This window comes from Bos taurus, chromosome 9 (genome assembly GCF_002263795.3).
Source record: "Bos taurus isolate L1 Dominette 01449 registration number 42190680 breed Hereford chromosome 9, ARS-UCD2.0, whole genome shotgun sequence".
NCBI classification, from domain to species: domain Eukaryota; kingdom Metazoa; phylum Chordata; class Mammalia; order Artiodactyla; family Bovidae; genus Bos; species Bos taurus.
The window spans coordinates 36,996,139-37,017,114 of NC_037336.1; the positions used below are offsets into that span (position 1 = coordinate 36,996,139).

The following is a 20,976-nucleotide window of genomic DNA, read 5'->3' on the forward strand; positions in this document are numbered from 1 at the left end:
GAAAATCCCATGAACGGAGGAGCCTGGTGGGCTACAGTCCATGGGGTTGCAAAGAGTCAGACACGACTGAGCGACTTCACTTTCAACTTTTCACTTTCATGCATTGGAGAAGGAAATGGCAACCCACTCCAGTGTTCTTGCCTGGAGAATCCCAGGGACGGGGGAGCCTGGTGGGCTGCCGTCTATGGGGTCGCACAGAGTCGGACACAATTGATGAGACTTAGCAGCAGTAGCAGCAGCAGCTTTAGGAATTATTCCTGTCGTTATAGTGAGGGTTTTTATTTTTATAAAAACAGAAACCAAAAATGTAGAAGAGAACTCCAACATTCAGATTACTACATGGAGCTTTGCAGTGGTGAAAGAAATTGTGCTTGTCCTATGTTTAAACATTTATTTCAGTCTTGAACTCTGCTTAAACCTCACCATGGGCCTTCAGCAGCCAGAGTTTAGAACCACGAAGTCCTGTCTTAGGCAAGCTTTTATTGTTTCCTTTGCAAGAAGAAAAGAAACACAATAATTCCAATCTCTCAAAAATGGTTTCTTTTGTTTTTCTAAAAATTTTCAAAAAAAAAAAATTGAAGGAAGTATCTTGCTGTAATTTTTTGTGTGTATCCCTAGAAGACACTGTCTTAGCTAGCCAGCACAATTTTCCATCTGGTTTTAAAAACTAACAGAACTTATTTTAGAGAACTACCATATTAGAGGCAGCAAATGAAAGACTTATAATATGACTTATTCCACAGGAAAAAAAAACAACCTGGAGATTCTACTTCCTCATATGAGATCAATACAAGCGCCCCCACGTGCGTGTGTATATAAATTTTGCAAGTCTTCCACACATGTGTTTTTCAAATGCCACTAGCTTGTAGAAAATAGCAAATCCCCTAGTTTTCTAGGAACCAAATCAATAAGATGTGGAATCTTCATCAGTCAAAAGCCAAGTACTTTGAAGTATTCATGCATACCAGCTGGAAGAAACATACCATTGCTATACTTAAACCTAAACACATGTACTGCATGATATTATTACTAAATTGTGCATATTAAGGTTCACAAATTCCTGGGTGCAACTATGCATGTTTAGGCAATTTCTAGGCTGATAAAAAGTAAAAAAAAAAAAAGAGAGAGAGAGAGACAAGTGATATATAAATTGATGTTTTAATTTTTTTGTAGTGGATCTTCTAAATTAATATGATTTATGCTGAATACTTTAAAAATTGTTTTGAGTTGATTTCCTGATAATGAAGACGAGTTTTTCTCAATCCAGTTGCCTCGTGGTTCCATGAATGATGGCACTCATTTGTGAGACAGGTGGCCAAGGTGAGAGGAACTTTCATTTATGCAAAATTTTAGTTCTGTCACACTAATATGTTCATAGTATGAACCTTAAAAACGTTCACACTAATGCCATGTTTTACCCAACGTATGCATAAACCATATTGGAGAAGGAAATGGCAACCCACTCCAGTGTTCTTGCCTGGAGAATCCCAGGGATCGGGGAGCCTCGTGGGCTGTCGTCTCTGGTGTCGCACAGAGTCGGACACGACTGAAGCGACTTAGCAGCAGCAGCATGCATAAACTTAAAGCTGGAATATTTATATTTACTCACATTTTTCACAATTGTCTTTTGAAAGAAAAATTTACCTTTACACAGAATATTCTGTTTTGAAATAGTAACTGCTAGAGTCAACAAAGTGTGTCCTATTAGGGGATCAACTTGTCCTTATCCAGGAGGGTCAAGGGTCAAGGGAGCTAGTGGAGAAGTAACTAAGGAGACTCGATTTGTCTCTTCTCTTCCACTGAGTGGTAATGAGGTCCCTTCCCATCTCACTTTGTGTTAGAGACACAAGACTGTTTATCTCACTAGGGAATCTTCAAAAGACAAGGGGCTATTCTGGGAGAGCAGAGCAACTGATGGCCCTTTTTCCCTTAGATTTCTCTGGACATAAACTCCAAACATGAAACCTTCAAAGAAAAATAATCCTCTGAAACTGCATCTTATTTGCTTACAAATATCTTCTTCCCTCCTCTATCCCATCACTCATGGCTAGAACAGCCTCTTAGTACTGAAGGAAGGGATTGGAATGTAATTCAAAAGAGTTAATTCTCTGATGAATGAGAAACAGAATCTCAGAGGTTAATGAAGGCTTCTGGGGTTATTTCTTCTTGTTTTGGAAATAAAATAATAAGGACACATTATCAAAAAGAATTATATAAGCATGCTGCTAAGTCGCTTCAGCCGTGTCCGATTCTCTGCGACCCCATAGACGACAGCCCACCAGGCTCCCCCGTCCCTGGGATTCTCCAGGCAAGAACACTGGAGCGGGTTGCCATTTCCTTCATATTCTATTAAAATACAAAGGACCTGATAGAAATCCAACTGACCAAGAATCTTCCAAATAAATAGTAACCCTGGCAGCTGGGAGGACCAAGTCTAAATAGCTTTTGCGAGTACACACTGAGACTCTCTTCATAAGACAGCTTTATACAGTTTTAGCTGTTAGGTGGCTATTTTCTTTATAAAATCACAAATCAAGTGTTTTGCTTGAATGTCTAATTAACCTATTCCTCTCCTTTCATAACCCATGTTTTCAAACACACATGCAAACACAAATACATACCACACATAAGATTTGGTATGATACTGGTGTCACGTTTGAGTGTGAATAGCTAATTTTGGGAATCATTTAGCAAATCCATCATGAATAATGTCTTAATCCAGAGGGTTTGTTTTCTTTTTAAAATTTTTTCTTTTCCTTTTTTTTTTTTAAACACAAGCATTTAATTTCTGGTTTAAACATTACATGTTCTTGAGTAGGAATGAAGTGCCATGTAGCCTTTCAACACAGTTCTGAGTGTTTGACCTACCCTAGGAATATCTCCCTACTCCAAAGGAAAGGGTGGTCAAGATATTAAATTTATTCTTTAGAGGGTTAGTTGAGGTTTATTCTCTATCTTTTCCTCCCATGAAAATCTCTGGTGTCTGCTACCCCATGCTGGGGACCAGTAGACAAAAGCCTGGTGGTGAATCAAAAGTTGCAATTCAAGCCCTGAGAGAGAATTTCTATTAAAATGGACAACAGATGTGAACAAAGGAAAGAAATAGATCAAAGATTCACGTGAACTCCATCCATGAGATTATTTGCAAACACAAAGCATGTAGGGTTTTTGTTATTTTTAACTTTTATCAATGCAAACTTCTGGGTGGAGGAGGAAATAACACCAAAAAAAAAAATAATAATAATAATGAAGGGAATAAGCAACCATAGAATAGAAAGAATCATGTCTGTGGAAAAGAATGGAATTTAAAAGAAAACATTTTTTGAGCACCTTGTTTATGTAGGCACTGGAGGGGATGCTGAGTAGAGACGCTTATAGCTTGACATGAGCTCTGCTTTGGAAAATCCAGAGTCCAGTGGAGAAGTCAAAATTAAAAAATAGCTTTAATGTAAGAGAAATGCAAGAATCCCAGAGGATGCAAAGTCAAATTATTCATTATATATGTTGATATAAAACTTTGGTATCCTTTTAAGAATTCTGAATTGTTTTCATAATTAAATAATGACCCAGCAATGGTTAGCCCTTGCATAAGAATTGAAACAATTTGGAAACAACTCAAGTAATTGTTGGCTTTTATGACTTATTCTTGTGCTGGAGAGTCTGAAGCAGTTCTGTAGAAGAAACAGTGGAGGCAGAGGATAGTGAATTCTAAGCCAGTGACTTTCAGCACCTTACCAGACTGCTACTTACACTTAGTCATTTCCTATAACTTCAAACTTCACTGCATCTCTCATTACTTCCTGACCAATTAGCATTCACACCTCGAGTGACAATGCCTTTTATTCGCTATTTGGCATTCCCAACCCCAAGTAAATACTCGCAAATCAGTACCTCTTAGTCCAGACTTCATAAGTCTTTGGATGCAATTTAGAGATTTCTTTTGAAAAGTTATTGGGTACTTGTTGATATAGCTTTCATTTTTATAATAAAATGTTAAGGCTGGTGACAACTGTAATTATCTTAAAATAGTCCTATAGCAATGATGAATGACACGATGATGGTGCTTACTTCAAATGCTCATCATGCAGATATCAAAAAATTTGGGGGGAGAAACTACCTGAGTTAGTAGAAGAAAATGGGAGAAAGTATTGGGCTTGTCCTTTCTTTAAAAATTTGTTTTCATTTTAAGAAGCATCAAGTTTAAATACACTAACTGCTATTTTAGGACCTTGAAAATGCTCTCAAGTCTATAGAATCATTTTGGAAGTCTCTTTTTTTGATAAGGATATTCACGTAAGTGTGGACTAAAAAAGATGCACAACTTGAGAGTTGTTAGTTAAGTTTTATTTGGGACAAAATGAGGACTGCAGCCCAGGAGACAGACCTCAGATAGCTCTGAGAAACGGCTCCAAAGGGGCAGTCAGAGGAGGTCAATATGTAAGATTTTGGTGAGGGGGGGAGTTCAATGCAAGCACTTACTATACAAAAGGTTTTCTGCTAGTCAGGAGAAGCTGATGTCACCATGAGGGGACTTAGTGATTTTCTAGATATAAAGAGGTGGAAGGATTGAAATCACGAAATCAGTTCTGAAGATATCTAACTATCTAAAGACCTGTTTGACCAGAGTCCCTTGAGCACAGAGTGCCTCACTACACCCTGAAATCCCTCAAGGGGTGTTGGAGGTCAACTGCAGCAGCACAGAGTTCAGTCTCCACAGAGGCAGATGGCAAACACCATTGTTGTTCAGTCACTGGCAAATGCTCTTGGCAAGTGCCGATTTGTAGTTGATAGGCAAGTGCCAATTTGTCGTTGACATAAGGAAAAAGAAGTCTGTAGTTAAAACTTTCCTGAACAGTGATCTCAAATGGCAGGGATCCCAAACCAAAAAAAAATTGTTTCAAATTCTAAATTAGAAAACAAATTAATTATTCTTCAATTTGTAACAAATTACAGTGACTCTATTGTAGCATTCAATTGTATTTTTATGTGCTAATTTCTTTTTTATGGTAGGCATTCACACTAATATTATTCAGTAAAGAGCATTGCCCTAGGAGGTTAAATGATTGTAAAGGCTGCTTCTAAAATTTTATATGTCCAAAGTTAATTCACAAAGTGGAAGATAAATTTATTTTTGATTTCTCTTATTCTGAGTAGCTAGGGCTAGTAAAAACAGATATTTAAACAAATGGAAGAAAAATAAACAGTATGATTTTCATTTATTTCTATGTAAAAGTAGATTTTATTTAGAAATCATCTGTTTTGTGACACAGTTTCCAAACATATACTGTGGTAAAAGTTAAGTTCTTACCTTTAAGTAATGTAACTTCAGGATAAACACCTTAATTAATTGGAAAGGGTAACATCCAGTTTTCCTACCCAGATAGAATGAAATAGGATATAAAGTAAAAAATCAATAGCACTTCAGAGTGATCAAATTATTTTCACAGTGAGTAGATGGATTCATGGGCAAAGTCAGCTTTAAAAGAGATAGGCAGCTACTTAAGGTTCACATGAAAGGAAGTTAGAAAGGGAATCCAACCTCACAACCCGGTGATTTTAATTATTTGTAATTATGAGGGATAGACTGAGGAAGAGCCTGTATAAAAGAAAATTATAGAAAAGAACCCCCCCAACCAACATTTCTTTTTCTAGTCACTTTCAACATACATCTTCTCACCATATTTTTTCAAAATTCCTATCTGCCTATAGGCAATGAAATTGTCCAAAGTCAGAATAACCTGTTCTTTTAATCTTCTTGATCTGATGAATATAGCAATATATCAAAGAGAAAGACCCAGTTTGTGGGAGAGAAGCAACATTCTGGAATAACATTTAATATGGATGATCAGTCCTTGAGAAACTAAAGACTAGTTATGCATAGTTATCAAGGGAAATTTGGAATGACAGGAATATCAGAAGAGTTTAAAGACCATTAAGAAAAGGTTGATGCACAATAGCTGAGTGTTCCATAATAGACTGGACATCGATGAAATGGGATGATTTTATGCCTGATTCCCATATGTTCATAAATGAAGCAAATCACACAAAAGAAACAAATTGCTTTCCCTCTTAGTGGATATCGTGGGTCCAAACCCTGGGTTCCATAAAGCGTATTTTCTTTTTCTCCAGTTCCACCTTCTCTCATGTCCTGCCTTGCACGTCACCCTTGAGAAGCCCTGAAGTGTTCATTGTGTCCTTACTCTCTTCAACCGTTTCCTCCAGTACACATTTATGCCACGCTAATCCTTAGGAAATTCTCTCTCTATGAAAAACTTTCTGTGTTTTATTGCCACCACTCATTTTTAATGTATGCAGTTCAGTCATTGTATTATATAGCAAAATTTCCCTGATCTCCTATTTGAACTTGGTTGCATCTTTGGGAACTCTTAAGTAAATCCTATGCAATTGCATATATGAAAATATCATCCATTTCCTTGTCTGTCTTCTTAAGTAAACTTTTAGCATGTCTCATATAGGTATAGCACATAGTACAAAAGAGTGCTCAGCATACACATGGTGAAATAAACCAAATATAATTGAAAGTTGCCCTGTATTAGAGTTTGTCAAAATGTTGTCCACTACCTGGTGGGTGTGTGCGTGCTCAGTGGCTTCAGTCGTGTCCAACTCTTTGCAACCCTATGGACTGTAGCCCATCAGGGTCCTCTGTCCATGGGATTCTCTAGGCAAGAATACTGGAGTGGGTTGCCATGCCCTCCTCCAGGGGATCTTCCCAACCCAGGGATTGAATCCGTGTCTCTTATGTCTCCTGCCTTGGCAAGTGGATTCTTTACCACTAGCTCCACCTGGAAAACTCCTCCCACTCCAGTGTAAGTAAGTGTTAATTGATCCGTCAAGTCTCATGCTTTTTGGCTTCCCTGGTGGCTCAGGTGGAAAAAAAAAAATCTGCCTGCAATGCAGGAGACCTGGGTTCGAGCCCTGGGTTGGGAAGATCTCCTGGAGAAGGAAATGGCAACCCACTCCAGTATTCTTGGCAACCCACTCCAGTATTCTTTGCAACCCCATGGACTACAGCCCACCAGGCTCCTCTGTCCATAAGATTTCCCAGGCAAAAATTCTGGAATGGGTTGCTAGTCCCTTCTCCTGTAAATAGTATTTTATACTCTGCAGTGAAATTATGTACAAAAATTGAGTAGGCGTTTAGAAGCTTCAACTACAATTTAATATTGTTGCAATATTTGAAGTCATGACTTGTCTCTATGAACAGGGTACAGTTCAGTTTGACTACTCTCAAACTTCTATGGTGTATAATATATGGCATGATGTGCATAATAATCATGTGTTATAAGAATGCATGACAACTGGGTTAGTCAGCTGTAACCCCAAAAGGTAGAGAAATATGAGAGAATATAAATATGTGTTTATTCTTACAACTTGTCATTTTCAATCATTATATTTTAATCAAGTTAAATTTCTAATATAATAACAAACAAAATATATTATTTATATATATTTCTCATTAATGTATGGTAAAAATAAGCTTCCCTGGATAATTTTTGGTTAAAAAAAAAGCCTTTCTCTAAATATGGCTATAGAAATACTTGAAATGATGCTGCTGATGATGGTGGGGATTCTACAGAAATAAAGATTGAAAGAGTTTCTGCTGCCTTTATTTGGAATAATGATTTGTCATATGCTGAGTTCCATTTTATAGCCATAAATGATTGTGGAATGCTGAAATCACAGTTGTTTATTAGTTAATATGTTTGGCTAAGGTAAAGAAATCATTCAAAGTCAAGTCAATAACATATGAATCATAAACCATAGGTTTAAAGCCAAAAGGATTCTAGAAAACAAAAGCTTAGAGAAGCAGATGTTTAATATTTCACATCTGTGTATTACTGATTTTAAGTCTTTTTGTAAAGTAGCACTTTGATAAAAATAAGAAATCATATACAACTACTGAAGTAGTAGTGAAGGCTGATTCAAAAATGCTTTCTTAGAAACATTGGAAAAATCTGCAAAGTAAGATTATGCATCTGTTTTTACTGATGTTTTTACTGATCTAAGTTTGATGTTTTCAGGAATTGCTTAATTCTATGGAAGGCCTAAGCATAGAATAAACACAACTCTCAGGGTATTTTTTTTTAATTTGCCCTTGACAAATGGACATATTATTAAAACAGCAATAAATTATTTAATTTATTATTAAAACAGCAATTCCTTTAGTATCTGTGCAATCTGAACATGTTGATAACGTGAAGGAAGAGTTTTTTTATCTTCATTAATGACAGTTAAATGCTAGCTCTAAACTGTATAAAAGTAAAACTACAATAGATTAAATTTTAAACAAATCTGGTTTGGGGTTTGTTTTGCAGAGGAGCATTGATATGATGATGTGTCCATTGTGGTAGAAAAATCTTCCCGAGTCACTATCTAGATTAGGAGCTTGGGTTAGGATGTAGGTAATGCACACAGAAGTCTTGCCATTAAAATAAAAACACATCTAGTGTAGACTCTTAGTGTAAGAGTACCCTAGCAATGGAGTAAGATTTGCAAGTTAGGTAAGTTTAATGTACTAAAGTAGAGACTATTCTCTTTATTATGATAATATGGAAACTGATTGTAAAGTACTGTTAGTGTACCCTGAGGTGAGAGGATGAAAGGGAGGAAATTCTGCCAAGACAGCTTAAACTATGAAATACATTCTTTGTGCATCTGCAAGATAAGAAACAGTTTGGTCCCAAATGTTTAAAGATGGGAATCGGACCACTGGAATTTCTTGTCTCTCTGTTTTTGTATTTTCAAATGATTTTAATACTTGCATGCATGTGAGGAAGGTATGCAACCTGCTTTTCAGTGGCTGATAAAATTGAAAAGCAAAAATAAAAGTTAAAAGCTTGAAAAGAATAGAACTTCTATAGATTATAATAGATTTTATGAAACAACAATTATTAGTAAAGCAGACAATGATCTTGATATTGCACATCTGTGAAAAGTTATCACCAAACACCTTACAAATTTAATAGAATGTTGCATTGTCTGTGATTCTGATAATCAGTTCAGTTCAGTTTATTTGCTCAGTCATGTCTGACTTTTTGTGACCCCATGGACTGCAGCACACCAGGCTTTCCTGTCCATCAACAACTCCCAGAACTTGCTCAAACTCATGTCCATCAAGTCAGTGACATTATCCAACCATCTCATCCTCTGTTGTTGCCTTCTCCTCCTGCCTTCAATTTTTCCTGCATCAGGGTCTTTTCCAATGAGTCAGTTCTTTGCATCAGGTGGCCAAAGTATTGAAATTTAAGCATCAGTCCTTACAATGAATATTCAGGACTGATTTCCTTTAGGATTGACTGGTTTGATCTCCTTGCACTCCAAGGGACTCTCAAGAGTCTTCTCCAACACCACAGTTCAAAAGCATCAATTCTGTGCTCAGCTTTCTTTATGATCCAACTCTCCCATCCATACATGACTACTGGAAAAACTATAGCTTTGACTAGATGGACTTTTGTCGGCAAAGTAATGTCTCTGCTTTTTAATATTCCGTCTATTTTAGTTATAGCTTTTCTTCCAAGGAGCGAGTGTCTTTTAATTTCATGGCTGCAGTCACCATCTGCAGTGATTTTGGAGCCCAGAAAAATAAAGTCTGTCACAGTTTCCATTGTTTCCCCATCTATTTGCCATGAAGTGATGGGACCAGATGCCATGATCTTAGTTTTCTGAATGTTGAGCTTTAAGCCAACCTTTTCACTCTTCTCTTTCACTTTCATCAAGAGGCTCTTTAGTTCTTCTTCACTTTCTGCCGTAAGTGTTGTGTCATCTGCATGTCTGAGGCTATTGATATTTCTCCCGGCAACCTTGATTTCAGCTTGTGCTTCATCTACCCCAGCATTTCACATGATGTACTCTGTATATAAGTTAAATAAGCTAGGTGACAATATACAGCCTTGAGGTACTCCTTTCCCAATTTCGAACCAGTCTGTTGTTCCATGTCTGGTTCTAACTCTTCCATGTTGGTTCTAACTGATTCTAATAATAGAAAAGCCAGAATTATAGTTTATCTGTTTATATTTCTTTCATTATCCTAGTAATTTATCTTTATTTTATTGTTCATGTAAAGTTATAAATAAATTACTAATAGAAACAGTTCATTCACCATGAATCCTATGAGAACTGTTCTAGATCTGTGATACTCAAATTTGAAGGTGCATTTGAGTCACCTCAGGACCTTGTTAAAATCCAGCCTCCAATTCACAGATCTCAGGTGGGGTTAGGGAATCTGCATTTCCAATAGCTCGCAGTGATACTGATGCCCTTCCTTGGTCTGGGGACTACATTTCAAACTGCAACTTTCCAGATAATAGCTCTTGTCTTTCTTCAGAGAACATTTTTAGCTATTAAAGTCACTGCACACTCTTGTTTTATGGGAAAATGGTATTTAATTTTTGATTAAGCATTTAAAGTATAACAGGAGTATGTAGGGAGCTCCTAGGGACCAGGCAGTGTCTCTGCAGTTACCACAGAACCTGGTGGGCAGTGCCTCTGGTCTGATGGTGCGTAAGCTCAAAACTTGCTCAAGAGAAAAAGGAGGCCAGGGGAACTTTGCAATTTATCGATAGCATTTCCCTGGGAACTTAGCCACACTGTTTTTAAGTGAAGATATATCAAGCTCTTCATACCATATTTTCCCTAGTTTTTTGATCTGCTTCAAGTCATGCATGGGATAGGAGTCCCTCCACCCTGCAATTTCACTGAAGGCAAACTGGACATGGGTTTTTTTCCTATTGATTTATCCGTGTAAGTATCAGTGCAAAATGTAGAAATTTAAGGCTCTCTATGTTACTCACTTTTAGAGATTAATATATGATAAAATCCAGAAATTTCTTCATGAATAGTTGTATCTTCTAATGAGAATGAATGAGACTATGGTGTTTGACCAACGTTATGTCCCTTTAGTTCTAGGTAGTTTGCAGGCTAATGATATCAGTATTAAATATGTTAAATATAAAAATACAACCAAGATCCTTTGACATGAAAAGAAATGAGAGCATAAATCTACATAGTCTACAAATCAATATTTTAAAAAATAGTCTTTGTTGATTCGTAAACACAGTACAATGCACTTATGCAGAAAACTATGTGGAGAGCTCATGACTTTGAATATGAATAAATAAATAGATAAATGCAGATATAAAAAAGTATCCTAGCATAGTATCATTATGATTCTTCCAAAGAAGTACAATTTCTCAGTGTTATGCCAATTTATGTAAGTTACCTTGTTCTAGAAAACACATTCTTATCATTCCACCCTTATACTGATATTTGGTAGTGTTTATTATAGAAAAGGTGTTTCCCTGGTGGCTCAGCTGGTAAAGAATCCTCCTGCAATGCAGGAGACCTGGGTTTGATCCCTGGGTTGGGAAGATCCCCTGGAGAAGGGAACGGCTGCTCACTCCAGTATTCTGGCCTGGAGAATTCCGTGGACTGTATAGTCCATAGAGTCACAAAGAGTTGGACATGACTGAGAAACTTTCACGTTAAAGGACACTCTGATGGCAGACCCCAGACAAATATTATACATGCAGATAAAAGATCATTAAAATTTAAAAAATCTCATTTAGAATATTTGAAGAATGTTTGATACTATGAAGTAAAAAACTTTTCTTTTTACTTATCATTGAGCTTTTGTATATACCATTTGTATGTATCATTGAGCTTTTATATACCACATTTGTATACAAAGAAAGCTTACCAAAGAGCTTTCTTTGTATACAAATGTGGTATACATCACAGAATTAAACTTAAATGGTTATAAAAATGAATTGTGCCACTTTATAATAATTATCAACTCTCAAAGCAAAGTTAAAATTAAATTATAGCATGAAAATTCATAAAAGTATGCATAAATGTTAACAAATGTAATTGATTTATAGAAATTATATGGTCTGATTTGAAGAGAAATTCTAAAATAATAATGATAATAAAGAACTTCTAGACCTTTCTTTGTTGGCTAGCACACCAAGAAATCCCCATTCAACAATGCAACACTTAATAAAATGTCCAAGATGGACACATGGCTTTATTTTTCCAGCTCTCTCAAAATGGCATTTGAAGTTTTCTATATTTTTTCCCGAAATGTTTAAGACGAAATCCCTTTTTAGTCCGCATCATTTCCTATTTTTTCCAACGACAGTAAAATCTGATTATTAGCAAAACAACAGAGTGCTTTCTGGCAACCAGCTGTCACAGAGTCATGCTGGGCACGCCACAACACAATTGAATTGTAACAAGTAAAGAGAATATCTTTAAAAACTTTTACTTTCATAATGACCTTAAGTGATATACAAAGCTAAATTTAGAAATATTACATGAACATTGATCTAGGATTGAAAAATCTCTGAAGAAAGGAATCGTTTGTTGGATTGAGTGAATAATAATAAAATGTTACTTTCAAATAACTATCCACTTCCTTTGCATGTGTATATTTTTTTCATATTGTTAAATAATCCATCCCTTGTTTTTAAATACTCTATAGTGCTGGAATAGGGCCCATCGTGCTGGAAACTGGGACAGCGAAAAATGAACTCAGCAGAAAGCTCACACGGCCCAGTCTCAGATTCCAGAAGACCTCTGGTTAGGAAACTTTGGACCACTGGACAAAACCCCAAGAGGGATTGTCAGAAGATCCTCTGACCAATCCTGAGGAAATCTGATACACTGATGGAAGCAACTTTGTCTTGGATGGAAAAAGAAGAACCGGGTATGCAGTAGTCTCCAATTTTGAGACCATAGAGGCTAAGCCTCTGCCACCAGGTCAACAAGCTGCAACATGCAGTGCCAGTTCAACAAAGATATAAACTACAGCCGACCATGGAAAATATCATACACCCTTGGACACCGCTATAAAGACTCTGAGGCTTGAGACTAGCAATTGGGGGAGGCCCAATACCCCTCACTGTCCCAGTTCAGCAGGAAGTAGCCAGAAAGACCTCGATGCCCCTATTCCCAAAGAATTGGGCCTCCAATCTCTTGAGGGGGGAATGTTAGGTAGGTAGAATAGGGAAAAGGAGTCCAAAATGACGGTAGCTAAAAGACAAGGAAGGGAAAAGCCCGTGAAAATAGAATAAAAGAAGGTCCGAGGACCGGAGTGAGGACCTCAGGTAAAACAAACAACACTCCTGGCTGGCCCAATTTATATAGGACAGGCCCAGGGAGAGATAAACATATAAATAGAAGAACCAAAGCCAGCTCTCTCTCTCTCTCTCTCCCGCGCACTGGGGCGCTCTTCTTGTGTCTTTGAATCGATGTGCCCTCACGCCTTGAAGATTGATTTTCCTGCTATCTTCTAAATAAAATAGAGCTGTAACACTGAGCTGTAACACTGATTTGTCTAAGAGCTATAACACGGTCCATTCGAGACCTGAGAGCTATAACATGGTCTATCCAAGACCTGAGAGCTGTGACACTCCGAGGGGGCTTTAATGTCCGTCACTCCAAATCTTTGTTGTGACAAGACAAAGAGCCGAGGAACATACACTCGCGTGACAGCTCTTTGCATCAGGTGAAAGTATTGCACCAGGGTAGTACATCCTAAAGTGTGCCTTGGTGGCATATTGATTATTTTGAATTAAAGTTACTTAAGAGGTAACCACGGAGAAGGCAATGGCAACCCACTCCAGTACTCTTGCCTGGAAAATCCCATGGACAAAGGAGCCTGGTAGGCTACAGTCCATGGGGTCGGACACGACTGAGCAACTTCACTTTCATAGTTATTTTCATGATTTAATATTAAAATATGGCTTCCAGAGATCTCTGTTTTGTCAAAATTGATCCTTAACTTCTGAAAAGAATTGCTTTTTTTTTTTTTTTGCAGTTATCCAATACAGGTTGTTGTACCTATATGAATTTCTCTTGGGTTGACCAAAAAGTTCATTCAGAATAATTTTTTGGTCAACCCAATATCTGCTGGGATTCTCTGTTGGATTTTTATATTGTTGCAAATGCAATCATTCTTAAAGGAAATGTTGGGATATCTTTGTAAGAATGCTTCTCTATGGTGACGAACTTGTTGATGTTTCCCTTTATTTCCAATCTGACTTTAAAGTCTCCAGCCTTATTAACCTCATGCTTTGGATGTTGTAATTGTTGTGAAAAAGACAGTAGAGGAAAAGACCACTATGCATAATTAAGGTAGATAATAATGGACAAATAAGTGCCTCCTATGAACTTTGAGTGTGCCAGCAAACATGTCATTCACCATTTAACTGATCCCTTATAGAACAAGATTCTAAAAGTGGAACTGATGTTAACTGAAAATGGGTGTTTAGATATAGATTTTGTGAAAATGATTCTTAAGCTCCAATTCTCTGCTAATTTCATGTTAATTCTTAGTATTTGTGCCAAACTGGGGATAATTTAAGTCTACCATTTATGAATGTTTGCCATAAAGCAAATACTAAGTAAGTTGGTCCAAACATTATGTATTGTGATTTTTTTTCATGATTCATTTTTTAAAGCTACTGTGCTATGTACACATATTTTGAATGAAATAACAAACATGGATAGGCATTTCATTTATACAGGCTGCCTTAATTCAAGATGTGATATCCATCCATGGTAAACATTTACATTGTTAAACAGGCCTTTCCCAACATTTGAGGGGCAAGGATAAGAATAAAATTGTATACTAGACATATACCATGTGTCTAAATATTTAAAAGGTATAAACTGAGGTATCAACTTTTTAATTTATTCAAACTTCATACTCTGTCAAATATACTTTTTTATCAAAAGAATTTCTGCAAAGCTATAATTTTTTATATGCTGAAAGTTGAGATATCAAAGAAAATTGAATTATTATTGCACATATTTGAATATTCTGTTTATGAACCAAGTATGTTTGATGGCTAATAATATAAATACATGTTATTTATTTTAGCACATTTCTGCTCTAATGATGTTGCTATTATCAACATTTTTACATTATTTTTGTGTATTGGCAGTCACTATCTAAAGCCTTAAAAGTATACCCATTGAAAACATTTTTATCAAGATGCAAATTAAATATAAAATATTAAAAGTAGTTTTTATGTTTTCAAGAAAGTATATTTTCCCAAAATATTAAATTTGTCTACTAACATAAAGGCAAGTGCAATTTTTCATTTTCATATATCAAATATAATAAGTATTAAAATATTTAAATGTTTATTTTTTAAAATATATTTTAAAAAACTGATCTTTAAAAATTGAAATTTGTTAAATATTTTTGTTAAAACATTCTAACATTCAGTGTTCATCTAGTTGTCCTTAAATAGTCCTGTAAATAGTCAGGACTATTAGGTACATTACTTGACCACAGATACATAAATTTAAGGGTGATAGAAATTGTTTAATACTGCAAAAAGTTTATTGATCATCATTGCAACTTTTGTGTATCCAAGGTAATCTCTGAGTGCCTTCAGAACCACAAACTGAAACACAAAGAGAATCCTAAAAATGGATGCTTTCAGTGCTACTGGAAAATCATCATGCAAAACTTACTGCTTTCATACTATGTGAGAGGAAGAATTTAGTTAATTCATTTTTCTACTTTCTCCATGTGTTGGCCTCCCAAATCACTTTGAAGCAGTGTCCATCTCCAGTGTTGGCAATGACACATCTCACAGATATTTAAGCACTGTGGACTTCCATTTTGAGGGTATAGGGCAAACGATGGGCTAAAGTGTTTCCCTGGCACTTAAATGGTGCTGGTCAGGAAGACAGTTGTTTAGGGTTCCAGGTATAGCTCAGGGGCTCCAACTGAGCTCTGCCTTCTGAGTGACATAGTCTCTTATGTTCCTTTTAATCTAAGTTTTTTTCTGTCTGTGATATGCAGAATTTTTTAAAGTATATCTCCCAAGGCAGGGCCCTTCCTGCCCAGTTTTCCAGAGCAGAATTTCATTTTTTCCCAAGTATGACGCAGAGGGCCTAAGAAATCAGCTTGGGAATTCAGCTAAAAGTCGTACCAATCAAGACATTTTAATGATGGAGAAGTTCAAACTCACCTCAACTTGGATTTATTAACATTTAAAGGAAGAAAAGATACTTTGCAGGGTACCTAGTCTATGATTTGCATTTATATAAAGTATAATTTGCATGTTTTGGAATTAAATGGGCTGTGTGTAGAACATGGCCATTTACAACTAATATTTGTAGTTCCATACTAGTCACCTTCCTGTTAGAGGTGACCTGACATGACCTTGAAAAAATTCTCCTGCAAGAATTCCATGTGCTTTGCAAACTATTTTGTAGACTCATGTTTTAAATTAATTATATATACTTAACATGATATTAATTACCTCTATGAATTATAATTCTGTCAAGGGCAACACATTTTTATATTTAAAACAAGTAAAAAGAGACAGAGATGCTATCTATCCAAATGGCAAAAGTCTGGCAACTGGTAACTTATAGTATGAACCTGCCAAATATGTCCTGCTGCGTTACCATGTGGCCACCTGCCAAATAGCTCTGCATTGCATCCTCAATAAGTTTAACAAGAGGAAGTGGAAAGGGACTCAACTATAGTGCTATGGTTCAATTAATAAGCATTTGTTCAGAAAATCTTAATGATTTAAATTGAATATCCTGTCCAGTAGAATGTGCAGGCTTACAGCTTGACAAGAACACAGCTAATTCTATTTAGATATTTTAAAATACCTATTTTAAGGACATCACTTATTTATTAATTACATGCTTAGGATTCATATTTTAGATAAAGGGCACATGAAGTACAAGTTATTGAGAGTTGAGTTAATAGGAAGTGGAGCATACGCATAAATTCCTCCTCTGTTCCATTATTTATGATTTGGGGTTTAAACAAAGTGAATTTCTCAGAAGTAATGCTTCCATCAGAGTCTAGTGCTCCCATTCTTAAATCACTTACATGTAGGTATGTTTAAATGTCTGTAGTAAAACACATCACTCTTTTTGTTTTTCATATCCATAGGTTAAGAGAGTCCCTAAGTGAGGGGAATGAAAGCCTTATAGAATTGGGCATTTGGAGGGAAAAAAAAAAAAAAAACAAGAGAAATCATATAAAATATCCAAGAGAAATACATAGGATGGGAGTGGGAGGGAGGCTTAAGAGGGAGGTGATTTATGTATGCTTGATTCATGTTGTTATGCAGCAGAAACTAACACAGCATTGTAAACTAATTATCTTTCAATTAGAAGTTAAAGAAAAATACATAGAACAATAGGAAAGTTTAACTTCGAATCATGGCATATTTATGGTGAAAGTTGCCTGGTTATTGTTCAGTCACTAAGTTGTGTCCAACTCTTTGAGATCCCATGGACTGCAGTTTGCCAGGCATCCCTGTCCTTCACTATCTCCCAAAGTTTGTTAAAACTCATGTTCACTGAGATGGTGATGCTATCCAACCATTTCATCCTCTGTTTCCCCCTTCTCCTTCTGTCCTCAATCTTTCCCAGCATCAGGGTCTTTTCCAATGAGCTGGCTCTTCAAGTCAGGTGACCAAAGTATTGGAGCTTCAACTTCAGCATAAGTGGCCAAGTATTTGAGTTTCAGCTTCAGCATCAGTCCTTTCAATAAAATATTCAGGACTGATTTCCTTTCAGATGTCTGGTTTGATCTCCTTGTTGTCCAAGGGACTGTCAAGAGTCTCCTCCAATACTACAGTTCAAAAGCATCAAAGGAGAAAAGGAAAGATACACCCGTTTGAAAGCAGAGTTCCAAAGAATAGCAAAGAGAGATAAGAAAGCCTTCCTCAGTGATCAATGCAAAGAAATAGAGGAAAACAATAGAATGGGAAAGACTAGAAATCTCTTCAAGAAAATTAGAGATACCAAGGGAACATATAATGCAAAGATGGGCACAGTAAAGGACAGAATTGGTATGGTCCTAACAGAAGCAGAAGATATTAAGAAGTGGTGGCAAGAATACACAGAAGAACCATACAAAAAAGATCTTCATGACCCAGACAACCACAATGGTGTGATCTCTGGACTAGAGCCAGATATCCTGGAACATGAAGTCGAGTGGGCCTTAGGAAGCATCCCTACCAACAAAGCTAGTGGTGGTGATTGAATTCAATCACCAACTCCTGGAGCTTGCTCAAAGTCATGTCCATTGTGTCAGTGATGCCATCCACCCATCTCATCCTCTGTCATCCCCTTCTCCGCCTCAATCTTTCCCAGAACCAGGGTCTTTTCCAATGAGTCAGTTCTTTGCATCAGGTGGCCAAAGAATTGGCGTTTCAGCTTCAGCATTAGTCCTTCCGATGAATATTTAGGACTGATTTCCTTCAGGATGGACTGGTTGGATCTCCTTGCAGTGCAAGGGACTCTCCAAAGTTTTTCTCCAACACCACAGTTCAAAAGCATCAATTCTTCAGTGCTCAGCTTGCTTTATGGTCCAACTCTCCCATCCATACATGACTACTGGAAAAAACTAGCTTTGACTAGACAGACTTTCGTCAATAAAGTAATGTCTCTGCTTTTTAATATGTTGTCTAGGTTTGTCATAGCTTTTCTTCCAAGGAGCAAGCATCTTTTAATGTCACGGCTGCAATCACCATCTGCAGTGATTCTGGATCCCAAGAAAATAAAGTCCATCACAGTTTCCATTGTTTCCCCATCTATTTGCCATCAAGTGATGGGACCAGATGCCATGATCTTAGTTTCCTGAATGTTGAGTTTCAAGCCAGCTTTTTCACTCTCCTCTTTCACTTTCATCAAGAGGCTGTTCAGTTTCTTTTCACTTTCTGCCATAAAGGTGGTGTTATCTACATATCTGAAGCTACTGATATTTCTCCCAGCAATCCTGATTCCAACTTGTGTTTCATCCAGCCTGGCATTTCACATGATGTAGTCTGAATATAAATTAAATAAGTTAGTGACAATATACAGCCTTGAGGCACTCCTTTCCCAATTTGGAACCAGTCTGTTGTTCCATGTCTCGTTCTAACTGTTGCTTCCTGACCTGCATACAAATTTCTCAGGAGGTGGTCTGGTAGTCCCATCTCTTTCAGAATTTTCCACAGTTTGTGGTAATCCACACAGTCAAAGGCTTTGGCATAGTCAGTAAAGCAGAAGTAGATGTTTTTCTGGAATTATCTTGCTTTTCGATGATTCAGTGGATGTTGGCATTTGATCTCTGGTTCCTCTGCCTTTTCTAAATCCAGCTTGAACATTTGGAAGTTCTCAGTTCATGTACTGTTGAAGCCTTACTTGGAGAATTTGAGCATTACTTTGGTAGCGTATGAGATTAGTGCAATTGTGTGGTGTTTTGAAAAATTTTTGGCATTGCCTTTCTTTGGGATTGGAATGAAAACTATCCTCTTTCAGTCTTGTGGCTACTACTAAGTATTCCAAATTTGCTGGCATATTGAATGCAGCACTTTCAAGCATCATCTTTTAGGATTTGAAATAGCTCAGTTGGAATTTGTATTTGTATTGATGCTTCCTAAGGCCCACTTGACTTTGCATTCCAGGATGTCTGGCTCTTGGTGAGTGATCCCACCATCATGGTTTTCTGGGCCGTGAAGATCTTTTTTGTATAGTTCTTAAATGTAGTCTTGCCACCTCTTCTTTCATATCTTCTGCTTCTGTTAGGTCCATACCATTTATGTCCTTTATTGGGCCCATCTTTGTATGAAATGTTCCCTTGGTATCTCTAATGTTCTTGAAGAGATTTCTAGTCTTTCCCATTCCAATGTTTCCTCTATTCCTTTGCAATGATCACTTAGGAAGGCTTTCTTATCTCTCCTTGCTATTCTTTGGAACTCTGCATTCAGATGGATGTATCTTTCCTTTTCTTCTTTGCCTTTCACTTCTCTTCTTTTCTGAGCTATTTGTAAGGCCTCTTCATACAACCATTTTGCCTTTTTGCATTTCTTTTTCTTGGGGATGATCTTGATCACTGCCTCCTACACAATGTCATGAATCTCTGTCCATAGTTCTTCAGGCACTTTGTCTATCAAATCTAATCCCTTGAATCTATTTGTCACTTCCACTGTATACTCATTAGGGATTTGATTTAGGTCATACCTGAATGGTCTGAACTTCCCTGATGGCTCAAACAGTAAAGCGTCTGTCTACAATGTGGGAGACCCAGGTTCAAGCCCTGGGATGGGAAGATCCCCTGGAGAAGGAAATGGCAATCCACTCCATACTATTGCCTGGAAAAGTGGTTTTCCCTACTTTTTTCAATTTAAGTCTGAATTTGGCAATAAGGAGTTCATGATCTGAGTCACAGTCAGCTCCCGATCTTGTTTTTGCTGACTGTATAGAGCTTCTCCATCTTTGGCTGCAAAGAATATAATCAATCTGATTTCAGTGTTGACCATCTGGTGATGTCCATGTGTAGAGTTGTCTCTTGTGTTGCTGGAAGAGGGTGTTTGCTATGACCATTGCATTCTCTTGGCAAAATTCTGTTAGCCTTTGCTCTCCTTCATTTTGTACTCCAAGGCCAAACTTGCCTGTTATTCCAGGTATCTCTTGACTTCCTACTTTTGCATTCTAGTCCCCTATGATGAAAAGCACATTTTTTCTTTACTTAGTTAGTTCGATAAGGTCTTGTAGGTCCTCATAGAACTGTTCAACTTCAATTTCTTCAGCATTATTGGTTGGGACATAGACTTGGGTTACTGTGATATTGAATAATTTGCTTTGGAAATGAACAGAGATCATTCTGTCATTTTTGAGAGTGCACCCAATACTGCATTTCAGACTCTTTTGGATTATGAGGGTTACTCTATTTCTTCTAAGGGATTCTTGCCCACTCTTGTAGATATAATGGTCATCTGAGTTAAATTTGCCCATTCCCATCCATTTTAGTTCGCTGATTCCTAAAATGTTGATTCTCATGCTTGCTGTCTCCTGTTTGACCACTTCGAATTTACCTTGATTCATGGACCTAATATTCCAGGTTTCTATGCAACATTATTCTTTACAATATTGAATTTTACTTCCATCACCAGTCACATATACAACTGGGCATTGTTTTCACTT

The 20,976-nt window shown here is 36.9% G+C and overlaps 1 protein-coding gene across 10 annotated transcripts in view; it reads left to right on the plus strand.

Moving 5' to 3' along the window:
• LOC104969531 (uncharacterized) overlaps positions 1–20,976 on the plus strand; it is a 238,519-nt gene that overhangs the window by 106,537 nt on the left and 111,006 nt on the right. For 5 of the 10 annotated variants that reach the window (XM_059890150.1, XM_059890152.1, XM_059890159.1 and 2 more), the window contains 2 exons: positions 1,174–10,761; positions 12,500–12,724. The exons of 2 other annotated variants lie outside the window; for them this stretch is intronic. The gene's annotated coding sequence lies outside the window, so the exon portion shown is untranslated. The remainder of the gene's footprint in view (positions 1–1,173; positions 10,762–12,499; positions 12,725–20,976) is intronic. 3 more of the 10 variants (XM_059890155.1, XM_059890154.1, XM_059890151.1) reach the window with 2 other exon arrangements.